The 15,847-nt window shown below is 41.1% G+C and overlaps 1 long non-coding RNA gene across 1 annotated transcript; it reads right to left on the reverse strand.

Annotated features, from left to right (window-relative positions):
- Positions 1-1,645: 1,645 nt before the first annotated feature.
- LOC128704807 (uncharacterized) lies at positions 1,646-12,112 on the reverse strand. Its single transcript, XR_008409595.2, has 3 exons — positions 11,936-12,112; positions 11,698-11,735; positions 1,646-2,048 (listed from the first exon to the last, which is right to left on the reverse strand). It is a non-coding gene; the product is annotated as an uncharacterized lncRNA (long non-coding RNA).
- Between the last annotated feature and the right edge of the window lie 3,735 nt (positions 12,113-15,847).

The raw sequence follows: 15,847 nt of genomic DNA on the forward strand, positions 1-15,847 counted from the left end.
GTGACAGACCCCAGGGGTAACCAGGGTGACAGACCCTGGGGGTAACCAGGGTGACAGACCCTGGGGGTAACCAGGGTGAGACCCCGGGGGTAACCAGGGTGACAGACCCTGGGGCTAACCAGGGTGAGACCCTGGGGGTAACCAGGGTGACAGACCCCGGGGGTAACCAGGGTGACAGACCCCGGGGGTAACCAGGGTGACAGACCCCGGGGGTAACCAGGGTGACAGACCCCGGGGGTAACCAGGGTGACAGACCCCGGGGGTAACCAGGGTGACAGACCCCGGGGGTAACCAGGGTGACAGACCCCAGGGTAACCAGGGTGACAGACCCCAGGGGTAACCAGGGTGACAGACCCTGGGGGTAACCAGGGTGACAGACCCTGCAGGTAACCAGGGTGACAGACCCTGGGGGTAACCAGGGTGACAGACCCCAGGGGTAACCAGGGTGACAGACCCCAGGGGTAACCAGGGTGACAGACCCCAGGGGTAACCAGGGTGACAGGCCCAGGAGGTAACCAGGGTGACAGACCCTGGGGGTAACCAGGGTGACAGACCCCAGGGGTAACCAGGGTGACAGACCCCAGGGGTAACCAGGGTGACAGACCCTGGGGGTAACCAGGGTGACAGACCCTGGGGGTAACCAGGGTGACAGACCCTGGGGGTAACCAGGGTGACAGACCCTGGGGGTAACCAGGGTGACAGACCCCGGGGGTAACCAGGGTGACAGACCCCGGGGGTAACCAGGGTGACAGACCCCGGGGGTAACCAGGGTGACAGACCCCGGGGGTAACCAGGGTGACAGACCCCAGGGGTAACCAGGGTGACAGACCCTGGGGGTAACCAGGGTGACAGACCCCGGGGGTAACCAGGGTGACAGACCCTGGGGGTAACCAGGGTGAGACCCTGGGGGTAACCAGGGTGACCGACCCCGGGGGTAACCAGGGTGACAGACCCCGGGGGTAACCAGGGTGACAGACCCCGGGGGTAACCAGGGTGACAGACCCCGGGGGTAACCAGGGTGACAGACCCCGGGGGTAACCAGGGTGACAGACCCCAGGGGTAACCAGGGTGACAGACCCTGGGGGTAACCAGGGTGACAGACCCTGGGGTAACCAGGGTGACAGACCCTGGGGGTAACCAGGGTGACAGACCCCAGGGGTAACCAGGGTGACAGACCCCTGGGGTAACCAGGGTGACAGACCCACGGGGTAACCAGGGTGACAGACCCCAGGGGTAACCAGGGTGACAGACCCCAGGGGTAACCAGGGTGACAGACCCCGGGGGTAACCAGGGTGACAGACCCTGGGGGTAACCAGGGTGACAGACCCTGGGGGTAACCAGGGTGACAGACCCTGGGGGTAACCAGGGTGACAGACCCTGGGGGTAACCAGGGTGAGACCCTGGGGGTAACCAGGGTGACAGACCCTGGGGGTAACCAGGGTGACAGACCCTGGGGGTAACCAGGGTGACAGACCCTGGGGGTAACCAGGGTGACAGACCCTGGGGGTAACCAGGGTGACAGACCCTGGGGGTAACCAGGGTGACAGACCCTGGGGGTAACCAGGGTGACAGACCCTGGGGGTAAAAAAATTTGAGTCAGGGTACCTTTACATGTTGAATTTCTTGTTGAAAATCATGACTGACATCATACTGGTCCATGACTGACATCATACTGGTCCATGACTGACATCATACTGGTCCATGACTGACATCATACTGGTCCATGACTGACATCATACTGGTCCATGACTGACATCATACTGGTCCATGACTGACATCATACTGGTCCATGACTGACATCATACTGGTCCATGACTGACATCATACTGGTCCATGACTGACATCATACTGGTCCATGACTGACATCATACTGGTCCATGACTGACATCATACTGGTCCATGACTGACATCATACTGGTCCATGACAGACATACTGGTCCATGACTGGCTTCATACTGGTCCATGTCTGACATCATGCTGGACCATGTCTGACATCATGCTGGACCATGTCTGACATCTTGCTAGTTCATGACCTTTATAAGATTTTTCTGTAAAGGAACCTTCAGTTGAGCTATGTGTAGAAAGAGGTTTGGTAACAAGTTTATTTATTTATTTATGTCTTTTCAAACAGTACGTTGAGAGTATATACAGTGGACCCCCGGTTTACGATCAGCTCCCAATGCGACCAATTATGTAAGTGTATTTATGTAAGTGCGTTTGTACGTGTATGTTTGGGGGTCTGAAATGGACTAATCTACTTCACAATATTCCTTATGGGAACAAATTCGGTCAGTACTGGCACCTGAACATACTTCTGGAATGAAATAATATCGTAAACCGGGGGTCCACTGTATTTACAATAATGGGTTGCAATACAAAGAGCCTCTATTATGCCTAGGCATTATGGGCCGACTTAACATTATTGGCTTACTGACCACTTAACACTAAGGAGTATATCATAGTTGTACAGTAGAATATTAATTATATCATAGTTGTACAGTAGATTATTAATTATAAGTGAATTTAATTTATATAAGACAAAAGATATATTCATATGTTCAAAAAATGATTCAATTATATTCCTGTCAACAATGGATAAAAGGTTCGGAAGTAATTGTTGAAGTTATGATATGGGAATACATATTGAGTATGTGAGTACTGAGTATTTAGCATTTAGTCTAGGGTGATTCAGTGGCTTTTGAGAAGTCTTAAAAAAAAGAGGATAAATAAGTATACAAGGTATGATATAGCATGTAATGAAAGTAGTTTTTTAGATTATGTATTGGTGGATAAAAGATTGATGGGTAGGCTTCAGTATGTACATGTTTATAGAGGGGCAACTGATATATCAAATCATGCTACAGTTAGAGTAAAACACAGATGGGACAAAAGGAAAATGGAAACAACAAGTAAGAGAGAGGTGAAAGTGTATAAACTTAGGGTGAGATATAAGCAACTATTGGCAGAAAGATGGGCTAGTAGAAGTATGAGTAGTGGGGGTGGGGGAGTGAAGAGGGTTGGAATAGTATATGGGGCAGAAGTTTGTGGTTATAGGAGAGTGGGAGCAGGAGGAAAGAGGAGTGATTGGTGGAATGATGAGGTAAAGGTTGTGATAAGAGAAAAAGTTAGCTTATGAGAGGTTTTTACAAAGCAGAAGTGTTATAAGAAGAGCAGAGTCTATGGAGAGTAAAAGAAAGGTGAAGAGAGTGGTGAGAGAGTGCAAAAGGAGAGCAGATGACAGTGGGAGAGGCACTGTCAAGAAATTTTAATGAAAACAAAAAAAAAAATTTGGAGTGACAAACAAATTAAGAACGCCTAGGGAACGAATGGATTTGTCAGTTAAAAACAGAGTAGGGGAGTTAATAGATGGGGAGCTGGAGGTACTGGATAGATGGCAGCAATATTTTGAGGCACTTTTAAATGTCAATGAAGAAAGGGAGGCGGTCATTTCATGCACTGGCCAGGGAGGTATACCATCTTTTAGGAGTGAAGAAGAGCAGGATGTGAGTGTGGGAGAGGTACGTGAGGTATTACGTAGAATGAAAGGAGGTAAAGCAACAGGAACTGATGGGATCATGACAGAAATGTTAAAAGCAGGGGGGATATAGTGTTGGAGTGGTTCGTACTTTTGTTTAATAAATGTATGGAAGAGGGGAAGGTACCTAGGGATTGGCAGAGAGCATGTATAGTCCCTTTATATAAGGGGAAGGGGACAAAAGAGACTTAAAATTATAGGGGAATAAGCTTTACTTAGCATACCAGGAAAAGTGTACAGTAGGGTTATTGAAAGAATTAGAGGCAAGACATAGAATAGGACTGTGGATGAGCAAGGAGGTTTTAGAGTGTGTAGAGGATGTGTAGATCAAGTGTTTACATTGAAGCATATATGTGAACAGTATTTAGATAAAGGTAGGGAAGTTTTCATTGCATTTATGGATTGAGAAAAGGCATATGATAGGGTGGACAGGGAAGCAATGTTGCAGATGTTGCAAGTACAGTGGACCCCCGGTTAACGATATTTTTTCACTCCAGAAGTATGTTCAGGTGCCAGTACTGACCGAATTTATTCCCATAAGGAATATTGTGAAGTAGATTAGTCCATTTCAGACCCCCAAACATACACGTACAAACGCACTTACATAAATACACTAACATAATTGGTCGCATTCGGAGGTAATCGTTATGCGGGGGTCCACTGTATATGGAATAGGTAGTAAGTTACTAAATGCTGTAGAGAGTTTTTATGAGGATAGTGAGGCTCAGGTTAGGGTGTGTAGAAGAGAGGGAGAATACTTCCCGGTAAAAGTAGGTCTTAGACAGGGATGTGTAATGTCACCATGGTTGTTTAATATATTTATAGATGGGGTTGTAAAAGAAGTAAATGCTAGGGTGTTCGGGAGAGGGGTGGGATTAAATTATGAGGAATCAAATACAAAATGGGAAGTGACACAGTTGCTTTTTTGCTGACGATACTGTGCTTATGGGAGATTCTAAAGAAAAGTTGCAAAGGTTAGTGGACGAGTTTGGGAGTGTGTGTAAAGGTAGAAAGTTGAAAGTGAATATAGATAAGAGTAAGGTGATGAGGGTATCAAATGATTTAGATAATGAAAAATTGGATATCAAATTGGGGAGGTGGAGTATGGAAGAAGTGAATGTTTTCAGGTGTTTGGGAGTTGATGTGTCAGTGGATAAATTTATGAAGGATGAGGTTTACTATAGAAGTGATGAATGAAAAAAGGTGAGTGGTGGGTCGAGATATATGTGGAGACAAAAAAACAATATCAATGGAGGCAAAGAAGGGAATGTATGAAAGTTTAGCAGTACCAACACTTATATGGGTGTGAAGCTTGGGTTGTAAATGCTGCAGCGAGGAGGCAGTTGGAGGCAGTGGAAATGTCCTGTCTAAGGGCAATGTGTGGTGTAAATATTATGCAGAGAATTCGGAGTGTGGAAATTAGAAGGTGTGGAGCTAATAAAAGTATTAGTCAGAGGGCTGAAGAGGAGTTATTGAGGTGGTTTGGTCATTTAGAGAGAATGGATCAAAGTAGAATGACATGGAGAGCGTATAAATCTGTAGGGGAAGGAAAGTGGGGTAGGGGTCGTCCACGAAAAGGTTGGGTGTACATGCCAAAACCCCCTCTGTATGCAGAGCATTTTGGGCAAACTTAATATTAACTGAAGATTAGGAACGCAATAACAGGTTATTATTTGGATGCTGATGAGTTACAGTGAGTACCTTAATTACAGTTTAAATTTAGCTTATAAAACTTACATAATTACAAACAGTGGTACAGTTCGGGTTAATTCATAATATGGAAATATTTCAATGGAACAGCTTAAAAACAGTTTACAATAAAATAATTATGTGGACATTGATGTGTTACAGTGGGTACAGTAATTACAGTTTAAAATTGATGTATAAAACTGACATTACAAATGATACAAATGGGATTAATATACAATATGGGTATATTTTGTAGGTAGTAGGTTGGTAGACAGCAACCACCCAGGGAGGTACTACCATCCTGTGGTAGTAGGTTGGTAGACAACAACCACCCAGGGAGGTACTACCATCCTGCCAAGTGAGTGTAAAACGAAAGCATGTAATTGTTTTACATGATGGTAGGATTGCTGGTGTCTTTTGTCTGTCTCATAAATAGGCAAGATTACAGGCATGTCTTGCTACTTCTACTTACACTTAGGTCACACTACACATACATGTACACGTTTATTTATACACACACTCATCGGAGTTTTCTTTGATTTTATCTTAATAGTTCTTGGTCTTATTACTTTTCCTTTTATATCCATGGGGAAGTGGAATAAGAATCTTTCCTCCGTAAGCCATGCGTGTTGTAAAAGTCAACTAAAATGCCGGGAACAATGGGCTAGTAACCCCTTTTCCTGTAAAGATTACTAAAAAGAATAAGAAGAAGAAAATTGTCAAAGTGGGAAGTCTGAATGTGCGTGGATGTTGTGCAAATGATAAGAAAGAGATGATTGTGGATGTTATGAATGAGAAGAAGCTGGATGTCCTGGCTTTAAGTGAAACAAAGCTGAAGGGGGTGGGAGAGTTTCAATGGAGAGGAATAAATGGGATTAGGTCAGGGGTTTCAAATAGAGTTAGAGCTAAAGAAGGAGTAGCAATAATGTTGAAGGATAAGCTATGGCAGGAAAAGAGAGAATACGAATGTATAAATTCAAGGATTATGTGGAGTAAAATAAAGATTGGATGTGAAAAGTGGGTTATAGTAAGTGTGTATGCACCTGGAGAAGAGAGAAGTGTAGAGGAGAGAGAGAGATTCTGGGAAATGTTGAGTGAATGCGTGGGGAGTTTTGAATTAAGTGTGAGAGTAATGGTGGTTGGGGATTTAAATGCTCAAGTGGGTAAAAATGTTATGGAGGGAGTAGTAGGTAAATTTGGGGTGCCAGGGGTAAATGTAAATGGGGAGCCTTTAATTGAGCTATGTGTAGAAAGAAATTTGGTAATAAGTAATACATATTTTATGAAAAAGAGGATAAATAAATATACAAGGTATGATGTAGCACGTAATGAAAGTAGTTTGTTAGATTATGTATTGGTGGATAAAAGGTTGATGGGTAGGATCCAGGATGTACATGTTTATAGAGGGGCAACTGATATATCGGATCATTATTTAGTTGTAGCTACAGTTAGAGTAAGAGGTAGATGGGAAAAGAGGAAGGTGGCAACAACAAGTAAGAGGGAGGTGAAAGTGTATAAACTAAGGGAGGAGGAAGTTCGGGTGAGATATAAGCGACTATTGGCAGAAAGGTGGGCTAGTGCAAAGATGAGTAGTGGGGGGGGGGGGGTTGAAGAGGGTTGGAATAGTTTTAAAAATGCAGTATTAGAATGTGGGGCAGAAGTTTGTGGTTATAGGAGGGTGGGGCCAGGAGGAAAGAGGAGTGACTGGTGGAATGATGAAGTAAAGGGTGTGATAAAAGAAAAAGGTAGCTTATGAGAGGTTTTTACAAATCAGAAGTGTTATAAGAAGAGCAGAGTATATGGAGAGTAAAAGAAAGGTGAAGAGTGGTGAGAGAGTGCAAAAGGAGAGCAGATGATAGAGTGGGAGAGGCACTGTCAAGAAATTTTAATGAAAATAAGAAAAAATTTTGGAGTGAGTTAAACAAGTTAAGAAAGCCTAGGGAAAGTATGGATTTGTCAGTTAAAAACAGAGTAGTGATGGTGGTAGAGGGTTGAGCTACAAGAGCTCTCTGGACAGTTTTTGCACAAGGCTACAGAGACTCAAGCTGGTCCTAGTGCCATTTAGAAATTTAGTAATTTTAGCATACATACAGAGGTACAAAAAATACAGGTAAGAGCAGCATGCCAAAGCCACTTATATGCATAGCATTACGGGCTGGCTTAAAATTAACTTAAGATTAACTAAGCAATGATGTAATCAGTGATAAAACTTTATTGTAAACAGATAACTATAAAGCACAAGTGAGTATTACAAAGACAGGTCATATGGTTGCATGCATTGCTGTACATTCAGTAGAATGGAGTATTCTGTTAGGTAGTGTATTTAAAAAAAATAAAGTTAGGTTTAACATTATTGGTGGAGTGTGTTGCCTGTAGTAAGAAGGGAAGTAACTCTGGATAAGTACTGGTACCTAAAAGCTTTATGGAAGGGAATTTCCCTTCCAAACAATAGTGTAACTTCTCCATCCTCTCCTCTCCTCCTGTCTTCCATACCTGGAGTTTACCCGAGAGGGTTTCAGGGGTCAATGCCCCGACAGCTTGGTCTGAGACCAGGCCTCGTGGTGGATCAGGGTCTGATCAACCAGGCTGTTACTGCTGGCCGCACACAAGCTGACATATTATTATTATAATCAAAAAAGAAGCGCTAAGCCACAAGGACTATACAGCGCTTCAAGCTGACATAAAAACCACATCCCAGTTGATCAGGTACTGACGTTAGGTGCCTGTCCAATGCCTTCTTAAAGCCAGTCATGGGTCTATTAGTAATCCCCCTTATGTATGCTGGGAGGCAGTTGAACCAACAAGTCTTCAATAAAGGTGTTTTATTATTGATTTCTTATTCTTTTCTGTATGTAAATCTATAGTTAATCTATAAAAAATAATTTTTGCTAATACTTTTGGGTGTCTGGAATGGTTTTTAAATTCGTGAATTTCGACTTTCGGCCGACTCTCCAGAAAAGATTAATCATGAAATTTGGGGGTCCTCTGTATTATTATTACTGGGGAGCGCTAAACCCCGAGGTATGCGACAGTGGGACAATCAAGTCTGATCCAGGCAACTCCAGTTCCCTGGATCAAAAGCGCCCCAATCACAGGCTGTTTATTATAATCATGGGAAAACGCTAAACCCATAGGATTATACAGTGCCTGTGGGGCTTATTTCTGGGAACTGGAGCACAAATCCAATTCCCTAGATCAAGAGCCCCAGCATCAAGGAACCTCCCTTGAGACCACAGGCTGTGCTTATCAGTATCAAGGAACCCCCCTTGATAGGGCTGTCCATGACACTAATGGGAGCGCTAGACCTGTACAGGCCAGTGCCAGGGGTGACTCCAATACCTTGGATCAAGAGCCCCAACATCAAGGGCCTTCCCTTGATGATGGTTTCATAATGCTGAAGTGCTAAACCCATATGTGCTAGTTCTTGGGCAATGGCAATTTATATATGGGCAATTTGAAATGGTCAAGTAAAATGGGCAATATGTAAAATAATTTGTAAATGGTCAACTTGTAAATGGTCAACTTGTAAATGGTCAACTTGTAAATGGTCAACTTGTAAATGGTCAACTTGTAAATGGACAACTTGTAAATGGACAACTTGTAAATGGACAACTTGTAAATGGTCAACTTGTAAATGGTCAACTTGTAAATGGTCAACTTGTAAATGGACAACTTGTAAATGGACAACTTGTAAATGGACAACTTGTAAATGGTCAACTTGTAAATGGTCAACTTGTAAATGGTCAACTTGTAAATGGTCAACTTGTAAATGGGTAAATGGTCAACTTGTAAATGGGTAAATGGTCAACTTGTAAATGGGTAAATGGTCAACTTGTAAATGGTCAACTTGTAAATGGTCAACTTGTAAATGGTCAACTTGTAAATGGACAACTTGTGGAAACTTGGGACAACTTGTAAACTTGGGTCAACTTGTAAACTTGTAAATGGTCAACTTGTAAACTTGTAAATGGTCAACTTGTAAATGGGTCAACTTGTAAACTTGTAAATGGTCAACTTGTAAACTTGGGACAACTTGTCAACTTGTAAATGGTCAACTTGTAAATGGTCAACTTGTAAATGGTCAACTTGTAAATGGTCAACTTGTAAATGGTCAACTTGTAAATGGTCAACTTGTAAATGGTCAACTTGTAAATGGTCAACTTGTAAATGGGCAACTTGTAAATGGGCAACTTGTAAATGGTCAACTTGTAAATGGGCAACTTGTAAATGGGCAACTTGTAAATGGGCAACTTGTAAATGGGCAACTTGTAAATGGGCAACTTGTAAATGGTCAACTTGTAAATGGTCAACTTGTAAATGGTCAACAAGTAAAATGGGTAATGTGTAAAATAGGCAATTTATATATGACCAATGAGTAAAATGGTCAATTTGTAAATGAGCAATGAGTAACAATGGGCAATTTATAAATGGGCAATGGGTAAAATGGGCAACAAGTAAAAATGTGCAATTAGTAAATATAGACAAGTAAAAATGGGCAATAAGTGAAATGGGCAATAAGTAATAATGGAAAATAATTAAAAATGGAAAATAATTAAAAATGGGCAATAATTAAAAATGGGCAATAAGTAAAATGGGCAATAAGTAAAATGGGCAATAAGTAAAATGGGCAATAAGTAAAATGGGCAATAAGTAAAAATGGGCAATAAGTAAAAATGGGCAATAAGTAAAATGGGCAATAAGTAAAAATGGGCAATAAGTAAAAATGGGCAGTAAGTAAAATGGGCAGTAAGTAAAATGGGCAATAAGTAAAATGGGCAATAAGTAAAAATGGGCAATAAGTAAAATGGGCAATAAGTAAAAATGGGCAATAAGTAAAATGGGCAATAAGTAAAATGGGCAATAAGTAAAAATGGAAAAAAATGGGCAATAAGTAAAATGGGCAATAAGTAAAATGGGCAATAAGTAATAATGGAAAATAATTAAAAATGGAAAATAATTAAAAATGGGCAATAATTAAAAATGGGCAATAAGTAAAATGGGCAATAAGTAAAATGGGCAATAAGTAAAAATGGGCAGTAAGTAAAATGGGCAATAAGTAAAATGGGCAATAAGTAAAATGGGCAATAAGTAAAATGGGCAATAAGTAAAATGGGCAATAAGTAAAAATGGAAATAAAATGGGCAATAAGTAAAATGGTCAATAAGTAAAATGGGCAATAAGTAAAATGGGCAATAAGTAAAAATGGGCAGTAAAATGGGCAATAAGTAAAATGGGCAATAATTAAAAATGGGCAATAAGTAAAATGGGCAATAAGTAAAATGGGCAATAAGTAAAATGGGCAATAAGTAAAAATGGGCAATAAGTAAAATGGGCAATAAGTAAAATGGGCAATAAGTAAAATGGGCAATAAGTAAAATGGGCAGTAAGTAAAATGGGCAGTAAGTAAAATGGGCAATAAGTAAAATGGGCAATAAGTAAAATGGGCAGTAAAATGGGCAGTAAGTAAAATGGGCAATAAGTAAAAATGGGCAATATGTAAAATGGGCAATAAGTAAAAATGGGCAGTAAAATGAGTAATAAGTAAAATGGGCAGTAAGTAAAATGAGCAGTAAGTAAAATGGGCAATAAGTAAAATGGGCAGTAAGTAAAATGAGCAGTAAGTAAAATGGGCAATAAGTAAAATGGGCAATAAGTAAAAATGGGCAATAAGTAAAAATGGAAATAAAATGGGCAATAAGTAAAATGGGCAATATGTAAAATGGTCAATAAGTAAAATGGGCAATAAGTAAAATGGGCAATAAGTAAAATGGGCAATAAGTAAAATGGGCAATAAGTAAAAATGGGCAATAAGTAAAATGGGCAATAAGTAAAATGGGCAATAAGTAAAAATGGGCAATAAGTAAAATGGGCAATAAGTAAAAATGGGCAGTAAGTAAAATGGGCAATAAGTAAAATGGGCAATAAGTAAAAATGGGTAAAATGGGCAAAGTAAAAATGGGCACTAAGTAAAAATGGGCAATATGTAAAATGGGCAATAAGTAAAAATGGGCAATAATGGGCAATAAAATGGGCAATAAATAAAAATGGGCAATAAAAATGGGCAATAAATAAAAATGGGCAATAAATAAAAATGGGCAATAAATAAAAATGGGCAATAAATAAAAATGGGCAATAAATAAAAATGGGCAATAAATAAAAATGGGCAATAAATAAAAATGGGCAATAAATAAAAATGGGCAATAAAAATGGACAATAAGTAAAAATGGGCAATAAATAAAAATGGGTAATAAATAAAAATGGGTAATAAATAAAAATGGGCAATGAGTAAAAACTTGCAATAAGTAAGTGGGCAATGGGTGCCAGGAGCTCCAAGCGCCTGGATCAAGAGCTCCAAGTGCCTGGATCAAGAGCTCCAAGTGCCTGGATCAAGAGCTCCAAGTGCCTGGATCAAGAGCTCCAAGTGCCTGGATCAAGAGCTCCAAGTGCCTGGATCAAGAGCCTCGGATATTTACCTCAACATTAATTTCTCTCTGGAAGTTGAACATCAAATCTGAAAAATAAAAAAAATCATTCTTATATTTATGGATAAAATCAATTTCCCAGAAATTTCCTACATAATTTGCATATATACATCATCAGTGAAGAACACAATGTATATTCTACCTTATAAAAACCATATTAAACATTAACCAAAGGTTTTTTTCAAAGAAATTGTGAAAAATTTGAGCAGCAGTGAAGCGCACTTCCTACCTGGATGAAGTGCCGGAGGCGACTGAGGGGGAAGAAAACCCGCGAACGTCCTACACCTCAACCTGTCACCTGATTGGTTAATTCTGAGTGACCTGACTAATGATGATTGGCTGCTGGATGTTGTTTCCCTGTTTATCTCCTTCAGATATTAAAGCTGCATCCTAATTGGCTGGATTTTCCCGCCTGCAAAAATAACTGAGTTTTAATTGGTGGAGGCACCATAATGCTGGACATTTTTTATACTAAATGAAAAAAATAGTGAGCCAAAAAATTTCTTCTTTAACTCAAGTCTTAAATTAAAGTCGAGTTCTAATTGGCTGGATTATCCCGCCTCAGAAGAGAGCTGAGTTTTTATTGGTTGTTGCATCACAATGCTGGAAATATTTATTAGTAAATGACAAAAATGTGACTCAAAACAAAGATTTTTGTTGAATTTAAGGCAAAATAAAGGAAAAAATTGTTCATACATTTATATGAACATTGTAGGCTTCATGTTCACTATGTAGGCTTCATGTTCACTATGTAGGCTTCATGTTCACTGTGTAGGCTTCATGTTCACTATGTAGGCTTCATGTTCACTATGTAGGCTTCATGTTCACTATGTAGGCTTCATGTTCACTATGTAGGCTTCATGTTCACTATGTAGGCTTCATGTTCACTATGTAGGCTTCATGTTCACTGTGTAGGCTTCATGTTCACTATGTAGGCTTCATGTTCACTATGTAGGCTTCATGTTCACTATGTAGGCTTCATGTTCACTATGTAGGCTTCATGTTCACTGTGTAGGCTTCATGTTCACTGTGTAGGCTTCATGTTCACTATGTAGGCTTCATGTTCACTATGTAGGCTTCATGTTCACTATGTAGGCTTCATGTTCACTATGTAGGCTTCATGTTCACTATGTAGGCTTCATGTTCACTGTGTAGGCTTCATGTTCACTATGTAGGCTTCATGTTCACTGTGTAGGCTTCATGTTCACTGTGTAGGCTTCATGTTCACTATGTAGGCTTCATGTTCACTGTGTAGGCTTCATGTTCACTGTGTAGGCTTCATGTTCACTATGTAGGCTTCATGTTCACTATGTAGGCTTCATGTTCACTATGTAGGCTTCATGTTCACTGTGTAGGCTTCATGTTCACTGTGTAGGCTTCATGTTCACTATGTAGGCTTCATGTTCACTATGTAGGCTTCATGTTCACTATGTAGGCTTCATGTTCACTATGTAGGCTTCATGTTCACTGTGTAGGCTTCATGTTCACTGTGTAGGCTTCATGTTCACTGTGTAGGCTTCATGTTCACTATGTAGGCTTCACTGTGTAGGCTTCATGTTCACTCATGTTCACTGTGTAGGCTTCATGTTCACTGTGTAGGCTTCATGTTCACTATGTAGGCTTCATGTTCACTGTGTAGGCTTCATGTTCACTATGTAGGCTTCATGTTCACTGTGTAGGCTTCATGTTCACTGTGTAGGCTTCATGTTCACTATGTAGGCTTCATGTTCACTGTGTAGGCTTCATGTTCACTGTGTAGGCTTCATGTTCACTATGTAGGCTTCATGTTCACTATGTAGGCTTCATGTTCACTATGCAGGCTTCATGTTCACTGTGTAGGCTTCATGTTCACTATGTAGGCTTCATGTTCACTGTGTAGGCTTCATGTTCACTGTGTAGGCTTCATGTTCACTATGTAGGCTTCATGTTCACTATGTAGGCTTCATGTTCACTATGTAGGCTTCATGTTCACTATGTAGGCTTCATGTTCACTATGTAGGCTTCATGTTCACTATGTAGGCTTCATGTTCACTATGTAGGCTTCATGTTCACTATGTACTTCATGTTCACTGTGTAGGCTTCATGTTCACTATGTAGGCTTCATGTTCACTGTGTAGGCTTCATGTTCACTGTGTAGGCTTCATGTTCACTATGTAGGCTTCATGTTCACTATGTAGGCTTCATGTTCACTGTGTAGGCTTCATGTTCACTGTGTAGGCTTCATGTTCACTGTGTAGGCTTCATGTTCACTGTGTAGGCTTCATGTTCACTATGTAGGCTTCATGTTCACTGTGTAGGCTTCATATTCATTGTGTAGGCTTCATGTTCACTGTGTAGGCTTCATGTTCACTGTGTAGGCTTCATGTTCACTGTGTAGGCTTCATGTTCACTGTGTAGGCTTCATGTTCACTATGTAGGCTTCATGTTCACTGTGTAGGCTTCATGTTCACTATGTAGGCTTCATGTTCACTATGTAGGCTTCATGTTCACTATGTAGGCTTCATGTTCACTATGTAGGCTTCATGTTCACATGTTCACTGTAGGCTTCATGTAGGCTTCATGTTCACTGATCAACCAGGCTGTTGCTGCTGGCTGCACGCAAACCAACGTGTAGGCTTCATGTTCACTAGGTGAGATCCTCCGACATGATCACTCCCAGGTCTTTGACGTTGGTGTTTCGCTCTATTTTGTGGCCAGAATTTGTTTTGTACTCTGATGAAGATTTAATTTCCTCATGTTTACCATATCTGAGTAATTGAAATTTCTCATCGTTGAACTTCATATTGTTTTCTGCAGCCCACTGAAAGATTTGGTTGATGTCCGCCTGGAGCCTTGCAGTGTCTGCAATGGAAGACACTGTCATGCAGATTCGGGTGTCATCTGCAAAGGAAGACACGGTGCTGTGGCTGACATCCTTGTCTATGTCGGATATGAGGATGAGGAACAAGATGGGAGCTAGTACTGTGCCTTGTGGAACAGAGCTTTTCACCGTAGCTGCCTCGGACTTTACTCTGTTGACGACTACTCTCTGTGTTCTGTTAGTGAGGAAATTATAGATCCATCGACCAACTTCATGTTCACTGTGTAGGCTTCATGTTCACTGTGTAGGCTTCATATTCACTGTGTAGGCTTCATGTTCACTGTGTAGGCTTCATGTTCACTGTGTAGGCTCCATGTTCACTATGTAGGCTTCATGTTCACTGTGTAGGCTTCATGTTCATTATGTAGGCTTCATGTTCACTGTGTAGGCTTCATATTCACTGTGTAGGCTTCATGTTCACTATGTAGGCTTCATATTCACTGTGTAGGCTTCATGTTCACTGTATAGGCTTCATGTTCACTATGTAGGCTTCATGTTCACTGTGTAGGCTTCATGTTCACTGTGTAGGCTTCATGTTCACTGTGTAGGCTTCATGTTCACTATGTAGGCTTCATGTTCACTATGTAGGCTTCATGTTCACTATGTAGGCTTCATGTTCACTGTGTAGGCTTCATGTTCACTATGTAGGCTTCATGTTCACTATGTAGGCTTCATGTTCACTATGTAGGCTTCATGTTCACTATGTAGGCTTCATGTTCACTATGTAGGCTTCATGTTCACTGTGTAGGCTTCATGTTCACTATGTAGGCTTCATGTTCACTGTGTAGGCTTCATGTTCACTGTGTACGCTTCATGTTCACTATGTAGGCTTTATGTTCACTGTGTAGGCTTCATGTTCACTATGTAGGTTTCATGTTCACTATGTAGGCTTCATGTCCACTATGTAGGCTTCATCTTCACTGTGTAGGCTTCATGTTCACTATGTAGGCTTCATGTTCACTGTGTAGGCTTCATGTTCACTATGTAGGCTTCATGTTCACTGTGTAGGCTTCATGTTCACTATGTAGGCTTCATGTTCACTGTGTAGGCTTCATGTTCACTGTGTAGGCTTCATGTTCACTATGTAGGCTTCATGTTCACTGTGTAGGCTTCATGTTCACTATGTAGGCTTCATGTACACGGTGTAGGCTTCATGTTCACTGTGTAGGCTTCATGTTCACGGTGTAGGCTTCATGTTCACTATGTATGCTTCATGTTCACTATGTAGGCTTCATGTTCACTGTGTAGGCTTCATGTTCACTATGTAGGCTTCATGTTCAC

The sequence above is a fragment of the Cherax quadricarinatus genome, chromosome 99 (genome assembly GCF_038502225.1).
Source record: "Cherax quadricarinatus isolate ZL_2023a chromosome 99, ASM3850222v1, whole genome shotgun sequence".
Lineage (NCBI taxonomy): Eukaryota > Metazoa > Arthropoda > Malacostraca > Decapoda > Parastacidae > Cherax > Cherax quadricarinatus.